The sequence below is a fragment of the Halyomorpha halys genome, unplaced genomic scaffold (genome assembly GCF_000696795.3).
Source record: "Halyomorpha halys isolate HHAL.00 unplaced genomic scaffold, Hhal_1.1 Scaffold566.1, whole genome shotgun sequence".
NCBI classification, from domain to species: domain Eukaryota; kingdom Metazoa; phylum Arthropoda; class Insecta; order Hemiptera; family Pentatomidae; genus Halyomorpha; species Halyomorpha halys.
In genome coordinates this window covers 665,479-678,862 of record NW_027106661.1, presented here as the reverse complement: position 1 = coordinate 678,862, position 13,384 = coordinate 665,479, and the positions used below count along the sequence as shown (strand labels likewise).

Sequence of the window (13,384 nt, the reverse complement as noted above, 5' to 3'; positions counted from 1 at the left end):
AAGGTACCAGTCCCGAAGAGAAAATGAAGTTATCTCATCCTAATTTTTTATTACTTTAATGAGTAATATATATATATAGTTACTCGTCAAAATTATTCAGTCTTCATAGTTAGGGGAATAAAAATTGGCAGCTGTTTCAAATCATTAAAATCATTGAAAATTAATTTTTCATTCAGACCTCCATACCATTATAAAACTTATTATAATATCATTAAAGGCAAAGTTAATTTGCTAAAATATAAGCTCTAATTTGCTTAACTATTTTAATAAGTAGTTGGTAAATATAATTTCGGGTAATTATATCGCAGGAATCATTGGACGTACTGGATGTTGGCACTCAAATTAAACCTAGTTTAATGTACTATAACGTAGTTTAGAGCGTTTAACTCCATAGGAATAGTAGCTTTCATGGTGTTTGTCGAAGTAAATTCTTAAAATGTTGAATTCACTATGTTTTGAAAAAACTCTTGGTTTATGAAACACTATGTATCAGGAACTATTAGAGCTCATAATTAGAATAATTTACTCTCTTGTAAATAATGAACTCTGATGTTTTTTTAGTGCTATACATATTTTTAAAAATTTGGAGCTCCAATAAAAATATGCAAAATTTTAGGAATTTCTGGAATAAAATAAAATATAATGTTAATGATATTTACTGTATCCCTTAGTTTAAATAAAAAAACTATTCTTTTAAAGGAAATAACATACAATTTCTTTTTCAATTAAAAAAATGAAAAATGAATATGAAAGTTTGTATTCGTCAGTCGCCATTTTCTAACCCCCTAACTATTGTTAGCAATCATCAATTTTGACTCCTAACTATATATAGTTTTCATTAAAGTAATCAAATCTTTTTCTCCTCTGTAACTACCTATCTTACAGATTGACAATATGAAGGTCCTCCATTCCATTGTGCATAAAATATTCTTCATTTAAAAATATTTGCAACTTAGCGAGTAAACTACAATATTATTAATAAGATCTACTATTAATTATTATCAATTAATCAGTATTATGGAAGCCTGGTTCATCCTTTGATTAATGTTGGGTAATCTTGCTAACTGAGTGAACCCAATGCCTGTTAAATCACGGTATTTATCTTATTAATTCTCACCAATATTGTATAGTCAATCATAAGCATAATTTATATACTCACTTTATTTTAAACTAAATTTAAGAAAAAATATTTTATAATTTTCTTATGAAGGAAAACTTCGGGAATCAGCTGAAGTTGGACCCATTCATAATATACTAACAATACAAGCAAAGAGCTGGACAATTCTACACGCACCGCCGTACGTTTCTGTTTCCACAAAAAAAAAAAAAGATTTACACATTCCATTATCAAAAAGTGGATATTGTCACGCCTTTATCCTCTTCTATACCCCTTTTCACACACTATTTTTATCTTAGTTCTGTTCTGTCAAAAAAATTATTAATTCAATATTTTACGAAATTGTTGCCCGAATTTGTAATTATACCACTGATATAATTAACACCATACTTCTTTTTTCTTTATAGTTTTACCTAGCACATTTAAATTACTTTTAATTTTTTTTTTTTTAGTTTAATATAACTATAAGATGCGAGAAAGCTACTGATTTTTTTTTAAAATAAAAAAATAGCAATAACTTCAACACCACTCAGTTAATACACACGAAACTTAGGAGAGGCTTAGAGCTATATAAACTATAGCATACACTATATGTACAGCTAATGACACAAACAGGACCTAATTAAACAAATTGGAACCAAAAAATAATAAAATAAAAATATTTTTCTTTTTGAAACCAATATTTCGCTTTTAAAAGGTTATTAAATAATACTAATGTAGGTTAGAAGAGGAGACATTCAGGTTTTTAACGGTTGTATTAACCTAGGAATAGGATATAATACAGATAGTACAAGAGCCCAAGAGGAGAAAAAAGATAGTTATTTCACCCCAATGTTTGATAACTTTAATGAAAACTATGTATAATTATTAATCAAAATTGATTAGGCTGCCAAGTGTACGTAGGGGGAATAAAAAATAGTGGCTGTTTCAACGTTAAACATAATTAATTTTTCATTCGGAGCTCTGGATCGTTAAAACTACCCACAACAATAGAAAATCTAAGAGAACATCATTTAAAGTTGAGTAAATTTGCTAAAATGTAAGCCCTGATAGAGCTATTTACGTTTAATAGTTCTCGAGATATAGCTTTTTAAAAGTAACATTTCATAAAAATGTTGTATAGAATGTGCTGAAAGAATGTTTATAGAACGTACAAATGTTTGATAGCACTCAAATTAAAGCTATTTTAATGAGCTATAAAGTAGTTTATAGCGTTTATCTTCGTAGGAGTTGTATTTTTCACGATATTTGCTAAAATAAATTTATTTATAATTGTTCGGACAAGTTTTCATTTGCCAAATTTATATTCATATGCGAATATCATAAAAACTTCTATCCCTTTGAAGAAAAGCTAAATAAACTACTTCGTATTAAGTTAAATTTCCTTTATTTTGAGTGCTGGCAGACATATATGCGTCTTATGGATCTAGAGATATATTTTTTCGAAAATCAAACATTTTATACTAATAGAAACTAACAGTTTGTGAATTTATTTTTTCAATTATCATAAAAACTACTATTCAAGCAAAGATAAACGTTATAAACTATTTCATAGTAAATTTAACTAGCTTAAATTTAAGTGCTGACAGACATCTGTACATTCTACGGTTTCGGAAATAAATTTTTTGATAAATCAAACTTATCGTCCGAACAACTCAAGTTGAATTTTTTTTTTATTTTCAATTTCTTTGAAAAATGTTATTTAAGGGTTTAATACGACGCTAAAAACGACTGTAATTTGCTTTTTCCTCAAAAGAATTTTTCGGCTTACCTTTCTCGAAGCCTTATTATGTTTTTACGAATATAATATCGTTTAATGTAATCAGTAATATTTTTTTTTCCTATTCTTCAAGAAAGAGACAAATCGATTGGTTTATAACTGTAAAAAACGTGTTAAGAAGTAAGTTTTTAATTCATATTTGAATATATAAAACTACTATTTCTTTTTTTAAATTAAATTAATATTTTAAATTACAATACCCTATTATTATGGTCCATAAAAAAACCTATGTAAAAAAGGTTTCTTTTTAATTTTCATCATATTTAACTTTTAGCTCTTTCATTAAAAATGAGACTTCTGTGGCTTTTTATTGCAAACGACTCGATTTCCTATTTGATTATTATCAAAAATAATTGGGAAGAGGTTATCTACAGGGTAGCACCCTATTCTAACCATGAGTTGGTCAAGTTTTCATTTTGTAGGGCCAAAGCAGAAATAAAGGCTAAATTCGAACTGGTGCCACTGCAGTGGCTTTTAACTACTTGATGTATGAAGTAGTTAAAGTTAACGCTCTAACTCACTCCGCTACGAACGACCTTAACTCGATATATGCTGCATTTGAATTTCTTTGATCAGTATTTTTTTTTTTTTTTTTTATTGTTTAATTTATTTAAAATACCTAATGGCAACGTAGTCAATCCCCATACACTCTCTAGCAAAAACGTTAAAAAAATTCTAACAAATTAACATCAGTTATATAACATGTTATGAGTTGGTAAAAAAAAATTGATAACACTTGCAAAAGCATTTAGTTTTACGTAAGTAGCATGTTGAGTACTTTTAAAAAACGTGTTACTATGAACAAACGCATTTTGTGACCGCACTTTCTATTTCTCCACGTGATGTAACCTTCTCTCCTGGCATTTAATGTACGAATGTTATACGTTGTTCTGTTCTTCACTATTCCGTTTGGAATAAATTAATTATATATTTTTTTACTCGTTCGTTTAAAATGTGTTTTGTATGTATCTACTGTTTAATTCACCATAGTATCATGAAAGGTAACAAAAAAAAAAAATCCATTTCAAACGTCTAGGCCTTCTCTCTGTCACCTCCGAAGAAAGAGTACACAAAATATTGAGGACCTCATTTGATCGAAAATAATGAGCTTTTTTAATTGGATCAATATTTTGTAATTATCGACATGTACAGTTTCAGAAGATATAAATTGATAATTGTCATTTGATAAAAGAATATTTCCAATCCTTAATTAATTGAGAGGAAGAACGTATATGTTACGTTATTACGTTATATATTATAAATATATAAATAATCTCAGCTTACTAAAGAACGAAATTAATTTATCTAATTATTTGAATTGGCATTAATTGTTACTATTTTAAAGGGTCTGTTTTCAGCTATCTAGGATTAACAATTATTTATACAAAATAAGAAGAAATGTAAATGATAAAATAAAATTTAGAAAATTATCATAAATAGTAAAAAAAAAAGTATATTAGAAAAATATAATAAAAAAAATAATAAACATACCTTCTGTCCCCTAGTTGGAAGGTATTTTTTTTTTTTGTTTTTGTTTCTTTGTTAATATTGAAAACAGAATTTAGATATTCAATAAAGCGGAATGGATTAAATTGAACTTGTTTAAAATGCGATATATATTATAATGAACCTGCGGGAATGCTAATGGGAGATAATGAGATAAACCAGTTTCCTTTAACGTTAGTCTAAAATTGTTGGAATTCAATACTGGTATTACTAGTAATACAACTATATATCTAAAATTTATTATTTTTTTTTCATTTTCAATAATCAACTTTGGTAATCAAGAAAAATATAGAAAGAAAAAAAACTATCCGTTTCTGGGCCAATTTTTTGGTTTTCTTCAAATCTTGCTTGTAAGTCACCTGTAACATAAAAATGTGATGTTTTTTAAAAATACATGGTAACCATTTTTTTATTGGTAAGCAAATTTATGAAAAAAGAAATCATCGAAATCTAACTATTTTTGGCGAAGATTATGCTATCTAAAAAAATATCAAAATGATATCTAAAAAAATGTATGTATTTTTTTTTAAGTACCTTTCACGCAAAACGCCTTATATTTCAAACTACTTTTGCTTTCATTTTAACTGGTTCATTTTGGTAAACAGTAAAAAATTTCAACTTAGCTCAAGAATAATATTGAACATAATTTCTTTCAATGAATTCTAATGTAAATCTGTTTGAAAAAGACGATGGTAAAAAGTTTACCGCATAAATAATTTTTACACAAACAATTTTTTAAACGTTTACTCTATGAGGGTGCGGAGGTATAACATGATATGTAATAATAAATTATGTAATATATTATATATAATATAACAGATTTATCGATATGTCCGCAGTAGTTTTTAGGTTTTATCTAATAACTCATTAGGTATTACTATTAGCTTGGATATAAAAATTAGCAAAATGTATTGGAATAATTTGCTCAAATTTTAGAATATTACAGAGATGTGTATGGACTTAAATGTTCCACCATGTAATTTTTAATGACATTCTTGCTATTGTGGTATTAGATTATTTTTAATGGCATTTTAGATATTAACCTATTAAATTATTATTGTTTACTTCAAATTATATAGTACCATATCGGTTCAATCGTTTATCAGAAGTATATATAACTAATAACTGTATGAACTAATGACTGGGTACTTTCCTAATTCTATGAATCTCAATAACTGATTTTGAATGACCAAATGATCATCATTAAATGACCATTTTGATTCAACAAACAACCATTGTTTTATATTATCCTTTGACTGCTTCTTTATATTAGATATCATTTTACATATTGTATGTTGTATTATATTATATTTATTATATATTTCATTCTTTTTTATATTTTATATTGTATACTTATTCGAAATTAAATTAAATCCTTACTTATTACGAATTCATTTGTTCATTATTATGAATTCTAAATTCGTATTATTATTATTCACTTCATAGGTTCTTTCAATATTTGTTTTTATTTTATTTTAATATTTTGAATTTAGTTGTATTTTGTTAATTTAATTATTAGTTTTATCGCTAGAAATTATTCATATTGCACTGTTGCAGCTTATAAATCGTAGTAGTCTTTCCAACGCCCTACTTGTCAAAAATATAGTATAATTAACTATTTATGTTTATCATTTCTGTAAGTTATTTTGGCACCGACCGATAGAGTTCATTTTGCCGCGTCATATTGGATCTACTTTTTTAAATAAAATAAAAAAAAAAAATGTGGTAAATAAATATTGGGAATAAACCTGAAGATGTCGGATTCCATTTTGAAAAATGTCTATATTAGGCTTACAGATTTATTTTTAACCACAGTGCTTTTCAAAAATTTTTACATTAGAATCCATTGATAGAAATTAATTTCCACTTATTTTCACATGGGTTAGTTATATTTTAAGTTATTTTGACTCGAATAAAAACGACCGAAATAGCTCAAGTATTTTATGAACTGTAGAAAATTTTGAAGTCGAAGTGTTTTATCCTAAAAAATATATATATTTGTTTACAGAATATATTTATAGATGCCATTATAAAAACCTCGGTCAAAATAGTTAAAGTAAAAATTATAAATTGTTCTCCAGTGTGTACAACGTTTAAACTATTGTGACCATTTTCTGATTATTTTTTTTACCGCCCTCCCTAGTTAAATATTTGCATTATTTATCATTCATTATATTATTTACAATAATTATGCTTATAATTCGTATACATAATTTATTACTAATTATTTTTCTCTATCGGATAAAATTAATATGTAATGATTTCTGTTCTGTTATGGAATTAATTTATATCCTGCACTTATTCTTCGAATGCTATTCAGATTCTATTTGGAAAGTCACTATACCTAACCACTTCCCGGTGTGCTTTGAAAAGCTTGATTGCTTGACGACTGGAATTGGACTGGAGTGCTTTCATGCCAGTAAATCCTGAAGAGTAGACAATATTCTTTATTGTCCGAGCCTTTACGAGTGGCAATCTCTTCCAAGTGTGTTCCTATTTCGGAAGTGACTGGTCGGTGACTAAGGAGAAAACTTGACGTCTCGGATCAAACTTAAATTTTTCCCCCTCCTTCTGCTATCTGACACTTTAGACTAATTTTATGTAATTTCAAAATAGAATATATATATATATATATATATATAGAGAGAGAGAGAGAGAGAGAGAGAGAAAATAGACTTTTGAAGTAGAAAATTCATTTTTGTTGTGTTAAATTATCAGGTAATACTATGAAAAAATATTAATGTGTAAAATTATATTTTTAAAATGGTTTAAATTATGTACTTGATTGCTGATTTTATACTTACTATTAAAATGTTTAAACACCTACTTACTAAAGATATATTGTATTACCGTTATTCAAAGTTAAATACATGTATATAAAAAAATTGTGGTTACTAAGTTTTTTATTTTATTTGTTTATTGACCTCTGTGGTAGCCTAGATACATACAGAGGGAGTTGCTCTAGTAAGTATAACAGTGAACATAATAAGAAAAGAATTAATTAAAAAGAAAATAAAAAATGAAAAATAAAAAATACATAGCTTACTACAAAGAAAAACACTGGGTCTGAGTTTTAAATACACAAAGATAATAAATAATACTATTTAAAATATAATTAACTATAATAAAATCTAAAAAATTAATATTACCTAGTAAATATAAAAACAAAAATAAATTAAAGAAAGTACCAAGCGCCCTGAAAATTTATTTAAGAAACGAAACATAAAATTGAAACTTTTTGAAAAATATTTAAATATTAAACTTATGGTACAGCGGTTAATGACTTAAAATTCAAAGTTTTACCATTTAAAACATCCAAGATTCCATAATTATAGACCAGGGATAGCTTGTATAACTTCAACAGCCATTAAATAGAAAATCACACTATAAAAACTGTATATCACTCAAAAATTGTTCAACACATTCCCTTGAATATATCAGAATATGCCTGATTAATACTTTTTGTAGCTGTTGAATTGAGATGTACTGTATCCGGTCTGCAGTAAATCGTTCCACTCTAAGCGTTACCCATACTCATGATCGATTGGAATGATTTGATTTTGGTCTGGCTGATGGAATTTAGAAAAGATGTAATTCTCGCCACTCTTCATAACTCAAAAAGATCCTTCCTTGATTTCACACTTATGGTCTTTCCACGTTCCATTTGGCGTACAGAGGTTAGAGTGGCGTGATCCAACTTTATTGGCACTATAATAAAATATTCATGACTGTTCGTTATCATCCTTCCAATCGAGAATCAAATTTTCTTCTCTCTGATCAGCCATACCCTTTCTGTTCAATGATACCCCTTTTCGCAAATTCTGCTGCCGTCACAAACCTCAGAGACCTTTTGAAGTTGAACAAGTGGACAAGAGACGAGAGGGGACCCAGGCTGGAAGCCGGCATTTGAAATTTAAATCTGCCCCACTCCTGGGAGTCGTTTGTCATTTTCATTCCTGTTACATATTTAGCGGGCCGTGTCGCTTCTTCCGCCGCACGCCCAACCGCCCTCACAAACTCTTGTACCAACACGCCTACTTGGCGGCTCTCAATATAACGGTACCATTCTCCGAGTCAACAGTATATTTTGAAAATTTAAATAGCTAAGCTTCTTTTGTTCATAGTTCATTTCCCCCTAGGCAACACCTACAGTCACTCTATCATGTATTGCATAGAGTAATGCAAAACATGCAGCTATGCAAACTAAACAACAAACTAAAACTAACAAAGCATCGGTATATAAAGGAAATAAGTCGCAAAGAATATTTTAAGACGACGTGTTCAATATGTCATAGTGAGAAGTGATTTTTTTGTTATTTTGTAAGGGTATATTGTATACTGCTTCAAGTTGTTATAAATATTTATTTATATATTTTCCAATATAATTTATTAATACTATTAATATAGCGTTGTAAGAGTATTATCTAATATATACGTATTTTGTTTCAGGTCGGTAATACTATGTTCTAATTGAATCAGGAACTAACCCTAATATCAGGTATTTGTTTTTTAATATAACTGAAATAGTTTTGTCTTTTCCAAACAAGTATTTGTTTTCCTTAGTCGGTTTTGCTTCCACACGACTGAAGATAGGGAAGCTTTATATTCATATAGGAAATCAAAAATCTTTATGACCTCTAAGGATTGAAAATTTTGGTTTGCATTTTACGTTTCCGACATCTAGGAAAAAATTGAGTTCTGTGTCTGTCCGTCAGGAGTCAAATTTGAATTCGGATATAAATGGATCTAACTGTTAATCTGATTTTTATGAAATTTTCAGGGATTGTCTTGGTTGATTTATAGTTGATGCCATATCGATTTTATCCGATTTCATCCTCCTTAATGTAACGAAGGTATCTTTTTCATGATTCGAATTTTTGTAGGTTTGGTTAAATTTGAAGCTCAATCCGGTCTCTAGTTATCAACATCCTTTTTCTTTTCTTATCTTATGTCAGTTTTTCCCAACTCTTTTTTTTGGCGTCATAATTCTTTTGTTACTGGTAAGAAAATGGCGGGACTTTTTTTGGTAAATGGTGGAACTTTAATATTATTATTCGATACAAATAGAATGCCCATTGCCGAATTTTCAGCAAAAGGTAAGATAGGATAGGAAACCTTTATGAACATGAAGAAAATCTGAATTGGAACGGTTCAAAACTGAGTTGAATTGACGTGGAATGGCCCACTCCTTTCGTGGAACCCTGGGAAAAGGCGCACGAAACCCCTAAGATTGAAAACCACTGTCTTATATGTTTTAGAAAGTATTAACCATATATTTGATAATAAATATTTTCTCTTAATGCATTAACTGTTTTGATATTTATTTATTTTTTTACTGAAGCACTAAAGGGTGGAAGGCTTATGTAGACCCCTGGGATCTTGAGTAAACCATTAGCGTAGGATTTGCATATAACGGCTTTCTATTGACTCAGGAAGTGCCACCTACGGCGTGACTCAAACATCAACCACAATGCTTCTTCCTATCCATTACTTCTTCTCTAATAATTTTCAGCAATTTTATTTAATATTTCAAAAATGAAGTATCTGATTTATTGTTATTCCAACTGTGGGTTTTGGGTCAATCTATATCAAATCAACATTGACAAAATTTATTTTATTTTTTACTATATTTAGGGGTTTTTATAACATCGCAAAAATCGCTCTAAATGTTATATAATATAAGTCCAAAAAATGTGTTGGCTACTGTTTCAAATTAATTAATTGATTTGTTATGAATGGACCTTTGCTCATAGTTGGTTATAAAATAATAATAATAATAATAAATTATTATAATTTTATCAGATTTAACGCAATCTTCCTATCTATGTTACGGTTTATCCCTGGGGCGTTTACCCCCGACCGTTGAGGCTGTTTTTTCGCAGCAATGTTATAATTATGAATTATGTTTACCGGGGTGTACTCTATACACTTTATTTAGGCATTAGAAATTACAAAGATTAAATGATTTATTTTCTATACTTACCCAACTACGATGAAAACATATATTAAAGGGAATGAAAAAACAAATTTAAATAAAAAATAAAGTTTTGATTATATCTCTTGGAATTCTGAATAATAATTCTAATTCTGAATATCAAGAATCCATATAAATTTTTCTTTATAAGAATTTAAATATCGTCTTTAAATACTCTCTTACTAAACACTTATTTTTCCATAAAGTATTTTGTTGGCATCCATTAAATCAGGCACAGCCAGTCTGCAATATCACAGAAGGAGAACGCTTCAAATATAAAATACTTTTTTTAAAAACAGACTTGTATTGCATAGAAATAAGTAATTGAAATTGCAATCCTATGAATATAATATAAACGTAGTTAAAATAATAAAATATAGAATACTGATAATATTCTAAAGGAAGTCTCATTCCACCTTAACATCTTAATATATATTAAAAAATAAAATAACTTTTTCCCATATTTAAACTACTTCGATAAAAAATATTATTTGTAAATCACATATCCTTTCGAATGCAGTCTGAATATTGTCAATCCACATAATTTATTATTATAATTTTTCTTTTTAAATAAAATATTGTCTATATGTACTCTTACTATCTAAAGGTTTTTGCATAAAATATTTTTTAGACGTCCATCAAAATTAAAAATTCTTTGAAAACATGCCTTCTTTGCGTATAAATAAGTGGTTGAAATTCCAACTCTCTGAATATAGTACTAACAAAAGTAAAAAAATAAATAACATAAAATAAAAAACATGTCTGCAACGTTTTTGAATTACATTCGTTTATTTAAAATGGATTGACATTCTTATTTTGACGCTATAGTTTGTTAGAAAATCAGTAAAAAAAATTTTTATTAACATTTTCACAACTACGATAAACATTATTAAAGAAAATGAAACGACTGACATGGAATCCTCATACAAGACTAAAAAGACAAGAAACTGCTCGTAGATTCCGACTATTGCAACATTTACTAGACAAACGGTCTAAATTGCCAATCCATTACAAAAGACTGGTCTACATGACTATTATAAGGCCTATCTGGACATACAGAGTTGAGCTTTGGGGCTCCACTAAACCATCAAATTCCTCCAGAATCCAATCCTTACAGTCCAAAATCCTTCGTAAAATCCTTAATGCTCCTTACTTTGTCACAAATCAAGTCATCCATCAAGACCTCAATATTCCATATGTTGCCGATTTGGCCAGAAACAGATACTAATTTTTCCATGACAAACTTCCCAACCACCCAAATCTACTTGTTTCTAACCTGGCTTCTCCTTCATTACCAAATAATCCTCCTAGGCGTCTGAAAAGAAGATGGCCTGGAGATCTCCTCTAGAAATGTTATTGGAGTGGGTAGATTCTCCACATGTTTTTATCATGTCACCTACAGCAAATTTACTTGTTGTATATATGTGTATACAGTTGTAAATATCAATAAATAAATTATTAAAAAAAAAAAAAAAAGAAAATGAGAAGAAATAAAATCTTTTTGCAAAAAATTCTATTTTTGACCATGACCGCTAGGTCGATAGAATTAAGTGTGAATATTGCTAATCAATATATTTTTTTTCTAAAATATATATATATTTGTCTTTCTGTACTCTCTCACTAACCATTGGATTTTCCATGAAACCTTTTAGGCATCTGGTATATCAGATATATTCAATCTACATCTCAGAAGGGGCACGCTTTAAAAGTCCCAATTTCTTTTTAAGCACGCCTTAATTGTACAGAAATAATTTGTATAAATTTGAATCTATGAATATATTATGAACATAATTAAAAATAAATAAATTTAGTCAGCAACTGTCAAATTAAATTAGTTGATTTGATATGAACTGACTTTTGCTCACATTAATGTTACAGTTTGTTATAAAATTAGAAGAATAAAATAATTTATTTTCTATATTTACACAACTACAATAAAAAATATTAAAGAAAATGAAAAACAAAAAAAAATTGATTTTACTCATCGTCTCTCAAATCGCTTTTAAATAAAAAATGTTTTTTTAAAAAACTGTCTGAAAATATTGTTTTGCTTGTTCGGTCTTGTGGACAACATCGATCCTTATATCTGGAACTCGATTGCGTGACTGCTACAGTCGCGGTTACCTTTGTTATGGAAACCTTAATGACAGTTTAATTCATCTTCAAAATAATGTTATCTTTCGAAAAAATAGAAGTTCAATTCTTTACCGGTACTATCACATTTTTCTAAATTTATAAGAGAACGATTTGAACTCATGTTGATGATGGTTGAAATGACTATTGAGACTATTAAAGTGTACTCTCCTTGCAATTTTTCTAAGAAATAGTCATATAGATCCCTGATTAAATCTAAAACAATTTAATAAAAATGTGTAATAAGGCTAAATTGGAAGAAAATGGAAAGTGTCCTTTGAGTCCGAGTTATAAAAAAAAGTTAAGTTTTATTCGATTTTAAACTTCGATCTAATTAAAATTACAAGTCATTTGTTGCAGAGTAAAATTTTATGATATTTATTCGTAAAATGAAGAAATGACTCATGAATTGATGTTTAGCAAATACGTTATGTAATTTTCAAGATAATAATTTGTTAAGAATTTTTATCATCTTGTATATAAATAGTTCTTAATGTTTCGAAACCATAAAAGTTTTATCCATCATCAGATATATCAGACTGTTCTGAATCTTACTTTGTTAATAACTACTTATTTTTAATTGGTAATTTTTTTTTTAATCGAAAAAAGGTATTTATTTTTTAATACGTTTAGTTAGTACTATTCATCATATAAACCTACGATGTATTACTGGTCAACGTCCGTATTATAAATACCTATTTATAATTATTAAACATAAAAACTTCATACATTGAATAATAATATATACACAACACATTTTAACTCCATTATACAATGCATGGATTGTTAAATTATATATAATTTTTAAATTAAAAAAAAGAATTGTGTAATTAGTATTGGTTTAATTCAATTTTTGTTAAGCTGTATTCTCTCT

The 13,384-nt window shown here is 27.9% G+C and overlaps 1 protein-coding gene across 4 annotated transcripts in view; it reads left to right on the top strand.

Annotated features, from left to right (window-relative positions):
* The window catches only part of EcR (Ecdysone receptor), a 516,751-nt gene that overhangs the window by 99,305 nt on the left and 404,062 nt on the right, over nt 1-13,384 (top strand). Inside the window, exon 2 of one of the 4 annotated variants that reach the window (XM_014426262.3) lies at nt 8,853-8,901. The exons of the other annotated variants lie outside the window; for them this stretch is intronic. The gene's annotated coding sequence lies outside the window, so the exon portion shown is untranslated. The remainder of the gene's footprint in view (nt 1-8,852; nt 8,902-13,384) is intronic. 4 annotated transcript variants of the gene reach the window in all.